Below are 13,020 nucleotides of genomic sequence, written 5' to 3' on the forward strand. Positions count from 1 at the left end.
TCTTCCAATCTGCATAGTCTGTCCCGCGTCTTGCCTCCCTGAACCCATCTGGGGATGGGTGAGGGGCCCAGGGAGGCCAAGGTGTGGGGTAGCTTTCTTTTGTGCATGTTCTAGCGCCATCTAGTGTCTGTGGGATCTTGTGCCAGCAGGGCTAAGGCTGCTGGATTCCCCTGCTTCTCTGGTGGTGGCTCTCTAAACCCAAATGGCTTTAAAAGAGCACCGAGGAGATAGTCTGTCTTTTTAGATCCGCCAGTATTTTTTTCCGGCTCTGATCTCTTGGAAACCAGCAGCAGAAATCTGTTTCATTAATAGTCAGAACAATTTGTCCCTTTGAAGCTCAGACAGGGTGAGATTAATATGAACCTGATATTAGGTTATTAAGCATCAATTTCATGAACCTATTTATAAAAGAGAGCTTCAGACAGAAAATAAAGAAGGCTGCTCAGAGGGGCCCATTTGCCAAGTCTACTTGCTCATTGGAAAATGTGACCCCATCACCAGTTTTTGTGCGAGAGAAGAGAAAAAAGAAAAAGTGTGTGTGTGTGTGTGTGTGTGTGTGTGCACGGACATATCACATGCTTTGACGATGTGTGGTTATTCTAATAGTAGTCATAAGAGGCATAACGCGCTGTAGCTAAACCTATATAATTCTGTGTGTCCAACACTCTTCTAAGTGCTTTTACATTTTAAATTATTTAATTCTCACTACAGCCCAAAAGGAGTAGCATTATATGAAACTGAGGCACAATATGGTTAAGTAATTTGGCAAAGGTCACAAAATCACAGTGTGTTGTGATAAAGGCATTTCAAAGGGCTTAGAAGCATGTGGGGTTTAGGTATGTTTTAGTTAGGGTTCCAGGTAATGGCACGTTTCCCTTGCTGTCCTTTGCTCCTCAGCTAGCTTCTGGCAGTGGCCGTTGTCTCTCATATCTCTGCGTCCCTTCTAGTCTGGACCCCCCCCACCCCCACCCCGCCCCATGCCTGGAGACGGCCCAGGCAGTGCTGCTTGTGGGAAGAAGATAGTGGAAGCTTGCTTGGGGTTTCTGGCTTGTTTTAGGGAGTTCCAAAGCAGAAAGCCATGAGAAGCTGTATGTGGAGGAAGGGGTGCCAGTTTGGAGTCAGCAGGTCTGAGGCCTGTCCCCGGCTCTGTCACTTACCTACAACGTGACTGTGGACAAGTGGTTTCCCCTCTTACCCCTCAGTTCCCCCAAGTGGGGCAAAATAAAATGAGTTTTATAGTGTGTTGTTGTTTTTGAGAGGATAAAAGCACCTGTCCAGTGTCTGCCACTTATGTGCTCATTAAATCCTGCTGTTTTTTACTCCCCAAAACCCACAACTTAATTAAAAAACAGGCAGAAGACCTGAATAGACATTTCCAAAGAAGACATCCAGATGGCCAACAGGTACATGAAAAGATGCTCAACATCACTCATCAGCAGGGAAATACAAATCAAAACCACACTGAGATAATACCTCACCCCAGTCGGAATGGCTGGTGTCAAAAAGACAAGAGATAACAAGTTGGCAAGGAGGTGGAGAAAGGGAAACCCTTGGGCACTGTTTGTGGGAACGTAACTTGGTGCGGCCACTGCGGAAAGGAGTGTGGAGGTTCCTCAAAAAGTTAAAACTAGAAATGCAGTATGATTCAGGGGTGCATGGGTGGCTCAGGCCGTTCAGCGTCCGACTCTTGATTTCTCCCCAGGTCATGATCTCACAGTTGTGGATCGAACCCTGTGTCAGTCTTGAGCTTAAGATCCTCTCTCTCTCTCTCTCTCTCTCTCTCCCCCACCCCCTCTCTCTATCCCTCCGCCCCTCCCCTGCTCACACATATGTGTATGTGGCAGGAGTGTGGGTGTGTGTGGGTGCTCTCTCAAAAAAAAATACAATATGATTCAGTAATTCTGCTACCGGATGTTTACTCGAAGACGAAGACATTGATTTGAAAAGAAACATGCACCCCTGTGTTTATAGCAGCATAATTTACAACAGCCAAGATACGGGAACAGCCTGAGTGTCCACTGATAGACGAATGGATAGGATAAAGAGGGTCTGGTATAAATACAATGGAATATTACTCCGCCATAAAAAAGAATAAGATTTTGCTATTTGCGACGACATGGATGAGTCAGTCAGAGGAGGATAAATACCCTATGATTTCACTTCTGTGTGAAACTGAGAAAACCACAACAAACGAATAAACAAAAAATAGAAACAGACTCATAAATACAGAGAACGAGCTGGTGGTTGCCAGAAGGGAGGGGGGTGGCCAGGGGGATTAAGGACAGCAAACTTGGTGGAGGGAAACCTGAGGGAAGTCAGATTAGGAGTTATTTGAGAGAGAAAAGGCCAGAGAGGAGGTGGGCGGAGGATGAAGACATACAAAGGGGATTAAGACGTACAGACTTCCAGTTGTAAAATAAATAAGTCACGGAGGTGGAAAGGACAGCGCAGGAAATAGTCAGTGATAACATAATACCGTATGGTGACAGATGGTAACCCCACTTACCTCGATGAACACTAAATAATATACAGACTTGCTGAGTCACTATATTGTACCCCTGAAACTGATAGAACATTGTATGTCAACTATACTTCTCTGATGAAATAAACAAAAATGTACCATTGTTTACTTTTGATCTGGAAGGTGAAACTCATGTTAGCTCTCCAAACATGCACTTCTGGTCTCTGCTCCTGCGACGTACGTGTGCCCTGTCGCTCGAGAGGGCTGAGTGCATTTTCTGCACTGGAGGACAGGATGGTCTGGCTCCGAGCGGACATTGGTTCTTGTTGGGAGCACTGAAAGCTGAGAAAGTTGGGTTTATCACCTCTTCTCTTTCCGATTTCCATATACATATATGCATACACACACATATATACACATATATACGTATATACGTGTATGTACATATATGTATGTATAGTACACACACATGCATTCACATCCACCTGGGTAAGTTTGGACAGAGTACAACAGGAGTGGCAATAAAACCAGAAAGACAGCAGACATTTGGATGGATGATGAGACACCAGACACTGGGGAACAAATTGTGTTTGTCTGCCCATTGCGTCCTACGATGCAAAATCATACTATCTAGCATCCTACGGAAACCGTGAGGAGGGAAATCCTGAGAAATTTCCTGCGTGCCGGGGATAATAAATGGAAGCGCATTACATAGCCCTCATTACCGCAATTTAACTTGTGTGAAGTATCATTGCTGGTCTCGTTAATATGCAGGATGTGTTGAGGGTGAACTAACAATATTAATAAGCACTCTCTTAGGTTCCTGTAAAAATTGGGTTCTCCTAATCCTGTTTTCCCGTCAGATATCAGGCTACCCAGATTTTCACCCATGGGGTCTGTTGTATTGGCACATCTCAGGGAAGTGCTTTCTTAATCCAACGGGATGGAGCTCCAAGAGGGGATTTTACGTGTTCTCCTCGTGGCCGTGTGGGAGATGAGATCTGTTTGTCCCGAGAGCCCATGTGGGCCCCCTTCTCGGATGTGGGAGGAGGCCGCGGTGTCGTTGTTCAAGTGCAAGCCCGGCTTTCCATTGAACAGTAGGAATTGTAGCGGGGTAGCAGCGACACAGGGCACCTGCTGCTGCCCCTCGTGGAAAAGTGGGATCACCCCTCCATTCGCTCAGAGGCTCACTCGGTGACAGTTGGAGCCTCCCATCTGCCTGGAAAATCTGTCATCTGGCCCGAGCGGGAAGGAGAGCTTGGAGTAGGCAAGGTGGTGGTGGGCACTGGGGAGGACGGCTGGTGCCTGGCACCAGGAGGGCGCCATGCGGGGCGAAGCACTAATTATGTTTTGTGGTTCCCACTGCTCTGGTCCCTCCTCTCTCTCCTCTCCTGGTTGCTTGTACTCCCTGCCCACCCCCCCTCCCCTGCCCTGGGCCCTACACTCAGCATCCGATTCCTTTGATTTTCCCTGTTTCCCCCTTTCCCTCTCTCTCTTCCTCCCTGTTGTAGATGCAGCAGAATAACAGTGAGGCTTGGTGGACAGTTGGGTTGCCTGAGGCTCCCACCTTCCTTTGCCTCAGCCCCGAGATGGAGCCTCTCCACTTGTCTATAGAAATCACTTAAACACAGGCTTAATAAAGCACAAGGTTCTGCTGCAGCATGTAACCAGCTCACTCGGGTCAAAGCCAGAAGTCCAGGGAAGTGTCTGGGGAAAGTTGTGCCTGTGCCTTCCAGTTCTGTGCCATCTGATTCATGAGACACACGTGGCCAGCTTTTGTTCTTTCGTGGGTGGAGTCTGGGAAGGTTGCCACTTCTGGCCTTTAAGGCTTGGGGTGGTGACAGTTATGACTGTCCAGTCCTCTTTTCCCTTTCTCTTTTTTTTTAAGTGAATTTATTTTGAGAGAGAGAAAGAGTACACGTGCATTGGGGGAGGAGCAGAGAGAGATGGAGAGAGACAGAGAGAGAGAGAGAGAATCAGAGAGAGAGAGAGAGAGAGAGAGAGAGAGAATCCCAAGCAGGCTCCACTCTGCCAGCACAGAGTCTGAAGTGGGGCAGGCAGGACTTGATCTCATGAACTGAACCATGAAATCAGTGACCTGAGCTGTAGTCAAGAGTCAGATGCTTACCCGACTGAGCCACCCAGGCGTCCCAACACATTCTGAGCCTTTTTATTAACCTGAGTGTCTAACATAACTTTTATGCTTTCTGCCACCCACTCCCCAGAGAAGATCTGTGATTTAAGAACTATGGTAAAAAAGGGGCACCTGGGTGGCTCAGTTAGTTAAGCATCTGACTCTTGATATCGGCTCAGGTCATGATCTCACAGCTCGTGAGTTCGAGCTCCACATCAGGCTCTGTGCTGTCAGCACAGAACCTGCTTGGGATTCTGTTTCCCTCTCATGCAGGCATGGGCATGTTCTCTCTTTCTCTCTCTCTCTCTCTCTCTCTCAAAATAAATAAATAAACATTTAAAAAAAAGTATGGTTAAAAAAATTAAACCACTTTCTCTGTTTTGGGACTATTTTGAGCTTTGGATGCACTTGAGTTCATTTGGCATCCCTAAGTGGGGTGCAGAGGTGGGGGTAGATTCTGGCATTTCCCAGAAGCGCTTGACCACAGAATTATTTCTTTTTGTTACATCTTGTGGATGGACACTGCCAAAAGTCTGACTCCCAAAGACTTTGTAATATCATCCCTTCCGGGTCAGATGCTCCTTCGCTGTAGCCCAGTTCATCATCTGTGCCCATGAACCCGTGCATGCTGAGTCCTGTGCTTATGGCAGTTTGCCTGTAGGTGTGAGCTACAGCAAGCCAGCTGACCATTCGTGAGATCCAGCCGAGGCATGACACCCTGAATGCCTCCCCCGCACCAGGTATTTCGCTTGCACTGTCTTACCTAGACTTCACAACGAACCTGCGATAGGCCTCATTATCCCTGTTTCACGGACGCGCCCACCGGTGAGGGGAATCTCAGTTACCCATGGCCCCGAGGCTAATAAGCGGCAGAGCCCGCATTCAGCATAACCACTGGGAAGAGTCCACGGAGCAGGATTAAGCCATACTGAGCCTTGGTTGTCACTGGTGTGTGACCAGGGAACATAGCTCTGTGCTAGGATTATTCTCAGGCCGTTCGTGGGCCGAGCTGAGGCCTCCTCTTGCCGCTTTAGCCAGGCACTTCATCCCTTGGCTACCGGAACACTTTGAAAATACAGGACTCGGTTCACATACCTGCTGGTTCCTTATTTATCCACCCAGCCCGTGCTGACATAGCCGTGGGGGTTCATTTTACCCACAGTTTCTCCTGCCAGAGTTAACAGATGCTCTGTGATGTGGGGGGAAGGATTCTGAAGGCACGGCACCCCATCCCAGCAGCCCCAGTGGAAACTGTAATCCCACCAAGTTCGTCATCTGCAGTCAGCCCGGATCACTTAAATTGGTTTCCGAGAGGGCTTAAGGTTTATGAGAACAGTTTGGCAGAGCTAAGCTGGTATTAATAAGTGCCTTGTGCCCACGGACAACACTGTAGATCAATACAATATATGCTTCAAATTCAGATGATGAATGAGTACCATTATGACCTAATTAGCAAGACTCATATTTTGAATGGATAAATAATCATTCCACCACATAATCCTAGACCACTTCTTGAAAGATGCTATTAATGCTGTTCTTTCCTGCTGCACAGATGAAGGCTAGGGGAGCAGAGTAACCATTTACATGTTTATTTGCTCCAGTGATGAGCAACTGTTCTGTCTGTATGTGCAGACTTCTCTAGCTCAGCTGGGCTCATCGTTTTTTAAGGTTAGAGAATATTAACATGCTCATGCTAAAAAAAGCCAGACCGTGTCTTGAGGGTGCAATTTACTGGGCCGTATGTAACTTGGGGGGCCGCCCCCTCCCCCTTTAATCTGTTGTATTTGTGCAGCATCAGCCTGAGTACTTGACTGAAGATCATGGCATTGGCTCCCAGACGGGCAGGGACCCCAGCTGGCTGCCCACTGCTAGAGGACCAGCGCCCTGTGGGCTCGAGCATGGGCTCTGGAACCACGGAGACCCGGGTTCAAATCCTCGCTCTTCCTGTTCTTAATCTTTCTGAAAAGCAAGTGAATGAAGATGATAGTACCTACTTCCTTGGGTGCCTGGGAGGACAGGGGAGATGATGTGTCTAATACTTAGTGCTTAGCCCGGTGCCTGACACGTGGCACAGGACTAGATGGATGTTAGTTTTCATTGATAGTTCTTTCTAGACCTCAGTTTTCATCTTCTGTACAGTGAAGTGATCAGCCCACATGATGGGTTCCTAAAATGGGGTCCACAGACTCCCAGGGTTCCATAAACATATTGATGGGGGTGGTCCACATGGCATTTGTAGTCTGAATAAGAAACGCCTGATTTTTTTTTTTTTCTCTTGGCTGGGTTCGTTTAGCCTCAGAGCAACACCTGTTATCTCATGCTGATGAGAGCCTTGGATTGGCATTACATTTGCTCATGGTTAATAAAAAAAAAAGGGAATCGGATATGAATTAGCACTTAATAACTGCATTGTGATGATAGATGTTGCAGCCAGACTGCCCTCTTACATCTTAACTTGAAAAATGCCCGTGGCTCAGAAGATGGCAGCTGTCAGGACATGTGATCCTTGGGGGTGGGGATGGTTGGGCAGTACAGACAGCTCATGATGGTGGAAGGTTTGGAACCCTTGGTCTGGGTGGTGTTTTCCGTTGAGCCTTCTCTGATTCGGTGGGTCCAGCCTGTCTGGAGAGCAGTTTTGTGAGCCAGCATGGAGTCCAGGCAGCTGCCCTTTGACCTTAGCTTATTACTCTTAATAGAAACCATGACCATTTTTACCTTTTGCACACCCCGCCTGCCCCCTCCTTTCCCACCCATGATCCCCCAGCTTGTGGCCTTGGCTTGAGCCAAATAAGTGTCCTGACAACCTCAGGAAAACGCTGCAGTCACACGTTCTCCCTGCCCTAGAATGTCCTTCTCTGTCCCGTGCACTCACAGGGGGTTTCTCAACCTCAGGACTCCTGACGTGTGGGGTGGCTAATTCCTCGTTGTGGATGAATGTCCTGTGTGCTGTCAGATGGCTAGCAGCATCCCTGACCTGTCAGATGCCATTAGCACCCCTATCCTCAAGTTGTGATGGCCAGAAATGTCTCTAAGACATTGGCAGGTGTCCCTGGGGCACCAGATGCACCTTAACATTTTACCTTCTCCATGAAGACTTCGTTTCCAACCAACAGAATTCACTGGTTAATTCTAGACGATCTCCCATCCAAGTACTAACCAGGCCCGACCCTGCTTAGCTTCCGAGATCAGATGAGATCGGGCGCGTTCAGGGTGGTGTGGCCGTAGACTAGACGATCTCAACTTTAGTGTTTGTCTTCATTTTGTGTCCCCATCCAGGATCTGGTCCTCATCTTAACTTCTGTCTCCACAGACCTGATTCTTGTTTGATACATTGATATCTGGTTACCATGAATTGAGTGCCTGGTCTTTTCCAGTCACTTCTTGCATATTTCTTCTGTTTCTTTTTTTTAAATTTCTTTTTAACATTTATTTTTTTTTTTGAGAGACAGGGAGAGACAGAGCATGAGCAGGGGAGGGGCAGAGAGAGAGGGAGACGCAGAATCCGAAGCAGGCTCCAGGCTCCAAGCTGTCAGCACAGAGCCTGAGGGAGGGCTCGAACTCGTGAACCGTGAGATCATGACCTGAGCCGAAGTCGGACGCTTAACTGACTGAGCCACTCAGGAACCCCCATTTCTTACAACAACTAACATTTTTACTGGGAAGATGTCTGAGGCTCAGAGATGGTAGGTAGCTTACCTGTAGCCACACAGCTGATGACTGGAAGGCTGTTCCATTTCCACGAAAACACAGCCTCACTAGTTCAGGGAGGGCAGCAGGAAGGCAGCTGAGATCTCTGCCTGTCTGGGGGTTGAGAGATTCTCTTAAAATGGTCTCTAGGAGATGAGAGTGAAGGGAGGTTGGGAGTGCCCTTTGTGAATGGACGTGGGAATAACTAGTGCAGAAAAATCAGGTGATGACCTCTCTTGGTCCGGGAAGCCGTAGCAGCAGGAAGCCAGCTAGAGTGACAGCATGCTCTCTGATTGTAGAGTTGGGGGGCACTGGGTGGCTGTTGGTGCTGCAGCTCTGAAGACTGCAGGAGTGGGGTCGGCCTGATGTCCTTGGAAATGCCCTGGGAAATGACATATCTCTTGTTGGACTGAAGCTCCATGCCAGGGAAAAGTAAATATGCCCTCTGGCAGCTGTGAAAAGAAGAGTCAGTAATGATGAGCAAGACAAGAGGGGTGATTTGTTTTGCCTTGGAAAGTGCTGTGTCTTTTACCTTTAAATGTGACGTACTTGTTCATAGCAAATGCCATTCGCAGGAGAGGAAGTTCAAGGAACCGTGAGCCTAGGAGAAGGTGCTCACCCATTTCCGAAGACGGGGCAAAGCGGATCAGAACACAAGGGCCCTTTGTCACGCTAGAGAAGATCTTGCCATATTTCTGAAAGGAAGAGATTAGGGATTTTCTTGTCATCATTGTTTCTAATGACAAAAAAAATTCCAAACAACGCAAACGTGCATCAGTAGGGGATTAGACAGACCACATGATGGAATGCCGTGCAACCTTTGAGTTTTAAAAAAGAGAAAGATGTGGATCAATAGATAACACGGTAATAATACAGTCTGCGTGCACTTTGAAAAACACGTGGAGGGGCGTCTGGGTGGCCAGTTGGTTGAGCGTCCAACCTCAGCTCAGGTCGCGATCTCATGGTTCATGAGTTCAGGCCCCTCACTGGGCTCCCTGCTGTCAGCACAGAGCCCACTTCGGACCCTCTGTCCCCCTCTCTTTCTGCCCCTCCCCCACTCACACTCTCTCTCTCAAAAATAAGTAAAAACACTGAAGAAAAACACACACGCAGGGGCACCTGGGTGTCTCAATCAGTTGAGCATCCAACTCTTGATTTCAGCTCAGGTCATGATCCCAGGGTCATGGGATCGAGCCCCACATCGGGCTCTGCACAGAGCGTGAAGCCTGCTTAAGATTCTCATTCTCTCTCTCTCTTTCTCTCTCTCTCCCTCTGATTCTCTCTCCCTCTAAAAGAAAAAAGAAAAAAAGAAACATACAAAGTAGGCTATTATGTTGACTATAGATATAAATATGTGTATGAAAGTATTTAAAAATGGACTTACAGTTGTGAAACAGACTCAGGAAATTGATTACCTAGAGTCAGCAGGCTGAGGGATGGGCAGACAGTGCAATTGAGTGGGGCTGGGTCAGGAGACCTTGGCTGTATCTGAAAGATATTTTTTTAATTAATGGAAAGTGGCAAATCCTAGCTAATTTTAATTCTGGGTACTGTTGGATATAAATAGACACACAAATACCTGCATCTGTTTTTCCTATGTATTTTTTAAAGTCTCCACCCTAAAAGGAGATACGCACATTACCAGCCCTGCCTCTTGTGAGGATGTGATGGTGTTAATAGATGTGAAAATGGTCTGTGAACTAGGGTGCGGCAAAAGTAAGGTAGTGTTTATTTAACAAGAATAATCACCTATTGGGCTTTTCTTTGGTCCTTGGCTAAGTAGCTTTTGGAGGCCTGGGAGGATTTACAGTGATTTACACTCTCCATACCTTGAAGTTCATGTTCGTTTGTTTTGCAAAAACTCCCCAGAGCACACAGCAAAGATGAAAGTAAAGAGAAAGCGGGGGTTGGATTTTTATGTGCCTCTTGGAAGGCTGGGGAGGATGTGGGAGAGTGGACGCTTCCCTCCCAGAAAACGGAGACAGCTGTCCTGAGGTCCTGGGGTTTTCTCTCTCCGGCAGTCACCGTCTCTGGAACAGATCTGATAGACTGAGTGCATGCTTGCTTCGTTACAGTGTCTCTAATGCCCAGAGTTCAAGGGAAAGGAGAGTTTGATGGGGTGGGAGGTAAGGAGTCAGTCAATAAAGGGAGACAGCAGGTGGGGGAGAAAGGGATGTTCACTCTCCAATATAGATGAAGGGCAAGGTGTTCAAATAGTGGTTTCTATGACAACACGAGCCCGAACCGGGTGTCCCCAGTCGGAGGAGACCAGCGTGGTCTGTACAGAGCTCCTTCCATTACCTGGAAAGGTAGCCACCCGGGGCAGCCAGAGCCATGGGCAGTTGGCGGGACTGGGCACAGAACTGGGCAGAAGGCAGGCTCAGACTCAAAACACAGGCTCATCTGCATTTCTGAAGGCAATAATAAATTCTCATTTAAGCTGCAATATTGATTTGCTCTGTGAAATTGCAGTACCAGTGATTTTTTTTTTTTTTTTTTAAGCCATACGATTGGGACCTTGCCTTGAATCTCAGATAGGATGTGCACGAGCTAATTTGCTCCATTTTCTGAGAAAAAAAATAAATCTCTGTTCCTCGTTCCCACCCCTCCTCCTTTCCTCAGTCTGTGGGGAGGCCATCCCACAGCGTTCGGAGGTCCCGAACAGACGCTACCCACACTCAGCAGCCCCCCTGGCCTCCTGTCGGAGCCTCTCTGAGTACGGTAACACCCTGGGCCTCTCCCTGGTGTTTGCCCTCAGATGAAAGGGTGGACTGCAGTCTAGACCTCATTCAGACATCCCCACCGGCTTCGTTAAGTGAGCCACAGAAGAGCAAGACACAAGAAAATCCATCTGTCTGTCTGTGCCCGCTCTAATTCTGCCGTCTGTAATTGTAATCATGTTCAGTTTAATAGCTACTACGGAAATCTCGAGGTGGAAATCTTAATGCTACTACTCGTTCACCTGCCCACTTGAAATGTGGCTCATCCTTAACTCTGAATGCTGGTTCCACAGCCTTTAGTGAAAGCCGATGGGGATTCGTTGACTTGCTGGTGATGCCTTTAGAACCCACTGGTGGGTTCTGTGCCCTTAGCACTACACCTTGAGTCCCATGTATAAATGTCTCCAAGAGGCCGAGCAGGTGGGCAGGGGTGTTCCCGCCAGGGGGGGGACCCATGCACAGACCCCGTGAAAGGCAAGCCCCGACTCAGTTCCAGCCCGACACCGTCATGTCTATGACTCTTATCTATTGCTGCCACCTTCCAGTTTATCCAAAGGACTCGGGTTAAGAATTTCCGTGCAAAGGCCCTTGCTTTTTAAAGGCTGGGAATGGGAATTCAAAGTCTTTTTAACACATGGTGCAGTCACAGCAAAACCCGGCCTCCAGACTCATGTAACTGCAGAGGGGAAGATGCCAAATGACACCAGGGGGGATTTAAATACCATTGAAAAAGGAGCCAAATTTGTGACGCTTAAAAAGTATTTATGAAGCCCCTCCTGGGTGGTAGGCACTATGCTAAGTGCTTGACATTGCACATCCTTACCCAGCAGTGAGGTGGGTAGGATTAGTTTCACTTACAGATGAGGAAATGGAGTCTCAACTTGGGGAAGCCGTTGCTTGGAAGCAGGGGTGATTGAAACCAGTATCCGAACCCAGTTCTCTTCTAAAGCCTGTGCCCCAGCCACCACACCCTGTCTTCCCTTGCTTTCCCTGTCTGAAAGTCACAAAGCATCCCCTGGCCAGAAAGAGAAATCATAGGTTTTGTTTGTTTGTTTGTTTTAAGTAGGCTGTATACCCAGTGTAGGGCTTGAACTCAGGACCCTGAGATCAAGAGTCGTAGGCTTTACGGACTCAGCTAGCCAGCCGCTCCCCGGGCCTGAGAGAAAACCAAGCCTGGGGCACCCCCGCCCCGCCCCATTGGTGGCCTGTGGCTCTAAATGAGAAACCACAAGAGGCTGGCGTATATGGTGAATGTGGCTTCGACCACTTCACCTTCCCACGGGGCTTGGCGAACCTTCGACAGAAGATGGATTTGCCAGAAACCTTGGCTGTTACTGTTAGCCCAGAAATAGCCTCATGGGGCAGGAGAATCCTGTGTCTGGGAATTCTGCATTCTGCTGCTTCCTGTTCGAGTCCAGAGGGAATGCCACCAGAAAAAGAGAAATGGCCATAAAGACCGTGTCTGTGTTGCAGCCTCTGTAAGAGTCTTGGTTAGCCTGGGCTGCCATAACAGAATACCCCGGGTTGCGTGACTTAGCAAATTGGTACTGATGTTGTCACAGTTCTGGAGGTTAGACATCCAGGATCGCGGTCGGGCTTCTTCTAAGGCCTCTCTCCTTGGCTTACGGATGGCCACCTTCTCTCTCTGTCCTCACGTGGTCTTTCCTCTGTGCGTGCACGTGTCTGATGTCTCTCTTTTCCTGTGTGTCCAGATTTCCTCTTTTTATAAGGACACCAGTCAGAGTGATCAGGACCCGCCTCAAGACTTCATTTTCACTTAATCACCAGATCACTTAAATCTCCAAATACAGCTACATTCCGAGGTGCTGGGGGTTAGAACTTCACCGTGTGAATTTGATCGACATGGAGGCGTGGGGACACGGTTTAGTCCAGAGCAACTTAGTAAATGGCCAAGTGGACTGGAGCAGGTGAGAAGCTCCAAGAGACCCAAATTTGCATTCACACTCAGCCACCAGCTCGATTTTTTTCTTTTATTATGTTTTTAATGTGTGTTTATT

The 13,020-nt window shown here is 48.0% G+C and overlaps 1 protein-coding gene across 6 annotated transcripts in view; it reads left to right on the plus strand.

Annotated features, from left to right (window-relative positions):
• Positions 1–13,020, plus strand: part of LDLRAD3 (low density lipoprotein receptor class A domain containing 3) — a 263,013-nt gene that overhangs the window by 175,714 nt on the left and 74,279 nt on the right. The window lies entirely within an intron of this gene.

Source organism: Panthera leo, chromosome D1 (genome assembly GCF_018350215.1).
Source record: "Panthera leo isolate Ple1 chromosome D1, P.leo_Ple1_pat1.1, whole genome shotgun sequence".
Classification (NCBI taxonomy): domain Eukaryota; kingdom Metazoa; phylum Chordata; class Mammalia; order Carnivora; family Felidae; genus Panthera; species Panthera leo.